At 44.4% G+C, this 4,720-nt stretch overlaps 1 protein-coding gene across 1 annotated transcript in view; it reads right to left on the bottom strand.

Annotated features, from left to right (window-relative positions):
• Positions 1 to 4,720, bottom strand: part of CAV3 (caveolin 3) — a 7,710-nt gene that overhangs the window by 1,994 nt on the left and 996 nt on the right. The gene's annotated exons all lie outside the window — the stretch shown is intronic.

Genomic DNA, 4,720 nt, shown 5'->3' with positions numbered 1-4,720 from the left:
AGGAGAGAGAAGGAGAGGGGAGAAAGAAAGAAAGAAAGAAAGAAAGAAAGAAAGAAAGAAAGAAAGAAAGAAAGAAAGAAAGAAAGAAAGGAGATGAGAGAGATGATTGCATACAACACTTGGAAAATACCTCATTATGGCCACTAGATGGAGCTGAGGAGCATAGGACATATAGGAAAGAAGTACTTATTCCTATGCTCCTCAGCTCCATCTAGTGTCCATAATGCGTTATTTTCCAAGCGTTATATTCGACCCGAAAAGAAAATATGCTGAAAATATACTGAGAATGTTCTCTTTTGCCTCTACAGAACGAACGCTCACAGAGATTGTTTATGAAGAGTTTAGTTTCATTCCTCTTTAATCTCCGGTTATATTCTGTGCATTTATGGAATGTTTGCAGCCTTATTTTGTTTAAAGCGATCCTCTGAGCTGGCTGGAACGTGTTCCTGGGGGAATATATCATAAATAAAGAGTCAGAGGGGCCCGACTGGCAGATGACTGCGTACTGTATTTGGGGCCTAATAGAGTCATCACTCCCGGTTGGATAAAAGTGGACGTCTCCTCCGGGACTCTCTTCACACTCTCAGCTGACAGCGGTCGGGTCTTTTCATGGAACGGAGCAGCTGTTTGTAGTCATACGTGTAATGGGCGCTTAGCTGGGGGGTGGGGGGTGGTGGGTGGATGTTCCCATTTAAGAAAAGACAAATATTTGACACGTGGGGGCTTCCCTAATAGAAGAGCCGCTGAACGTGGACAAGTCCCTTAAGACACAGTCCCTGGTATGTAACATAATTAAAGAGACGGTGTCACCAGCTTAGAGAATTGCAGATAAATGCACAGAAAAAAAAACCAAGTATTATAAATACTGACTTGCAGAGATTTACCTTTCCATCAATTATTTATATTCACTTGCCTTAGACCTAACTAGAAACTTTGACTACTCCAGGAAGCACAGCCTGCTCCTCCCTGCTTGCAAAGCACAGCCCTCTCCTTTTCTGGGAGGGTTTCAATACTATCTGTGCTGGCCCAGCAACTCTGCTCCTCCCTTCATCTCCCTACCTAACCTTTTATGTAACAGCTGGGGTTATGACAGCTCTGGGATTTACCCCTCTATGTGTCCCGGTGACCATTGTCAGTGATTGGAAATGCTGCACTTACAGGTGTCACCAGGATAGGACCTGAACATCAATCTTTCATTGGGGACACCTGTTATAAGAGTGGATTTGCCTTGCTTTGAAGAGATTTCCTCACACTTCCTGTTGTGTCTTTAGGACAGGAAGTAAAGGGAAACCTTTGCCTGGTTAAGTCCAGTGCCGTCTTATGTCTTTTGGTGATCGACCATTCTCATAATGGGCACAGCAGGTGTACAGACCCGGGAACTCAGCACAGGGATGGTGGGAACCCCTCATAATGGGCACAGCGGGTGTACAGACCCGGGAACTCAGCACAGGGATGGTGGGAGCCCCTCATAATGGGCACAGCGGGTGTACAAGCCCAGGAACTCAACGGAAAGAAGGTGGGATCCCCCCATAATGGGCACAGTCCTAAGACCCTGAGAGGTACCTGTGACCTGGTTTGACTCTCCAGCTGACCCTGTCTATACCTCTGATCATCTTCTAGAAATTGTCTGTCAGACTTTCTGTGTGTCGCAGTGCGAAGTTTGAGGAGACACACCGGATCAGCTGTCTGAATAATGGGAGGAAGGATCTTTGTACATAGCAGTGCTCTCTACAGCCCATCTCATGTGTCTGGAAACTGTTTCACTTTTGGAATAATGCAGAAAGTGCCATTTTCCTGCCGATACATCTGCGCATCCCTGGTTTCTTTCCTCTCCGCTGCTCGATGTCCCAGCGGGGAGGAGAGAAACTGTGACAGATGATCGAGCGCTGCGGGAGGAGATCGCCGTGAGCGGCCGGCGTCTCTCCTCCCCGCGCCGCTCAGCCTCCTGTCCCAGACCGGCGGAGCGGTGTGTGGGCGGAGACAGCCTGCGCTGTCACAGGAGGCGGAGCTCTCCTCCCCCACCGCTCGCTCAGCCTCCTGTGACAGCGTGTCAGGATGGAGAGCGGGTACAAGCAGTCGGTGATCAGTGATCGCTGAGTGTTTATAGATAATTGAGGACATGGTGTGGTTACTATATCCTCAATTATGAATGAATGGGAAGTGATCTACATCACTTCCTGTTCATTCATGATTGTGGTTATAGTAAACACACTCTGTCCTCATGTTATGAATGAACAGGAACACTCAGTATAGAGGATTCCTGTTTATTGATAACAGGGGCTACAGAAAAAGAAATTGAGGATTCTTTGTCCTCAATTTCTTTTTCTATTTTAAAAGGGAAACATCAGGGGTATGTTTAGACCCCCAATATTTCCCCCCGAAGCCCCTAAAAGTAAAGTAAAAAATAAAAATATTTATTAAAAAATAAACAAATAAAAATAAATATAAAAAAAATGTAAAAGTTTATAAAAAAAATAAATAAAATATTGAAAAAATTGGAAAAAGTTAAAATAAAAAACATTTTCGGTTTCGGCCTGACAATTTTTTTATTTTATTTCGGTTTTGCAATTTTCATTTCGGTGCACCTCTAATATATTATATACATATATAACTAAACTGAGGACTTTAATACCAAGATGATTCAAGGTCTAGTAGAAGAAAATTGGAGGAAATTTGCATATTGTTATCATTATTATAGATGGAGTTGCACTTTAATTGCATAGTCGGGGGGATACTGTGATTTCTGTGAGTATTATACTCGCACACTAGTTTCACTTCAAGATGAAAATTGGGCTTTTGGGGAGCTCCGTATTGATTTTCTATAGGCCCCATTAGATATGGGTATCCTATGTGTAAACACACCCTTGTGCTGCATTTGCCATTTTCATTACATTCGCTCCTCTGATTGATTCGCCACCATTTGGGCCATTCATCCTTCTCGTGGGGTTCTTATCCAGTTTTGCAGCCGCAGCGGAAGGATGATAATGTGTATATTAGTTTAGAGCTCTCCAATCGTAGAGAAGCTCCAGAGCCAAGCCAAGGTCACCGCTTCCATTATTTCCCCAGATTTATTATTCTGAACCCATCTACCTTAATGGTATCATCTTGGCAACCGCACGGCTATTAATAGAAAAAAAGAAAAACTCAGAAGAAGTCACCGATACGAAACGCCGAGCTCAAACTCCGAACCACAAACGTGTCTGGGAAACATGTAAATTTCGGGAAGACGACATTGTTTTCATTAAAGGGGAAAAAAACAAAAAACAAATAGAGAGAAGATATTTTGTTCTATTTATAAATAAATATCCATTGGTAGGTGCAGCTGCTCTGGCTTGGAAGTGTTAAATAAAAACTCCTCTCAAACCCGACCCGCTGTGTGTAAAAAACAAATAATATAAAAAACAAAGTATCATTCAGTGGAAGACAACGACATATAAACTGCGGATCAGATCTTCAGCTGAGACAATGTTGCGATTATCGAATAAATAATTGTTGCATTTCTTTGATGAACATTGTCACAGCTGAATTTGATCCTCAGTTCTCTTTGAATGTCTTTTTTTTTCCGACTGAAGGATACTTTGTTATTTCTTATTTGTATTTTGATGAAGTACACTTTCATACCATCATCCTTGGGCAGCTTTGGGCATTGTTGGGCTTTATAGGGCTGTGTTGGGCATTGTGGGCAGCGCTGAGCTTCAGTGGGTTGTGCTGTGCACTGTTGGGCATCATTGGGCTTCATTGGGCAGCGCTGGGCATTGTTGGGCTTTATAAGGCTGCGTTGGGCATTGTTGGGCAGTGTGGGCAGCACTGAGCTTCAGTGGGTTGTGCTGTGCACTGTTGGGCTTCATTGGGCTATGTTGGGCATCATTGGGCTTCAATGGGCAGCGCTGGGCATTGTTGGGCTTTATAGGGCTGCGTTGTGCATTGTGGGCATCGGTGAGCTTCAGTGGATAGTGTTGGGCATTGTTGGGCAGTGTTGGGCATTGTTGGGCTTCATTGGACTGTGTTGGGCAGCATAGGACTTCATTGGGCTCTGTTGGGCAACGTTCGATATCATTGGGCTTTTTTGGGCTGTGTTGGGCATCATTGGGCTTCTTTGGGCTGTATTGGGCATCGTTGGGCTTCAATGGGCTGTATTGGGCATTTTTTTGGCTGTGTTGGGCATTATTGGGCTGTATTGGGCAGAGTTGGGCTGTGTTCGGCCAAGGAGAGAATGTAGCAGTGACTTTGGGCATCGTTGGGCTTCAATGGGCTGTATTGGGCATTTTTTTGGCTGTGTTGGGCATTATTGGGCTGTATTGGGCAGAGTTGGGCTGTGTTGGGCATCATTGGGCTTCTTTGGGCTGTATTGGGCATCGTTTGGCTTCTTTGGGCTGTATTGGGCATCATTGGGCTTCATTGGACAGTATTGGACATTTTTGGGCTGTGTTGGGCAACATTGGGCTATGTGTGAGGAGCTCTCTGGATACTGATTGGTAGTTCTGGCTTTCCTAAACTGTGTCCTTGTCCTGCGTCAGTGACTCTGAAAGTGCTAAAAAAGGGGGAACTCAGTAACAGCCAGAAAGTAGCGCTTCCAGAAAGATGTGATCGGTAAAAGTCCATATATTTCCCCAAGGAGAAGTCTGACTACCCCCTGAGCTATACCATCAGCTGTGCCAATTGCTGGTGATGGGCGATTGCTTATTATTACTCCTCATATTTTTTAATTTTGCACAGACAC

Source organism: Nanorana parkeri, unplaced genomic scaffold (assembly GCF_000935625.1).
Source record: "Nanorana parkeri isolate BGI_ZX_2015 unplaced genomic scaffold, ASM93562v1 scaffold188, whole genome shotgun sequence".
Lineage (NCBI taxonomy): Eukaryota > Metazoa > Chordata > Amphibia > Anura > Dicroglossidae > Nanorana > Nanorana parkeri.
The sequence above is the reverse complement of the archived record's forward strand: the minus strand, read 5'-3'. Positions and strand labels throughout refer to the sequence as shown.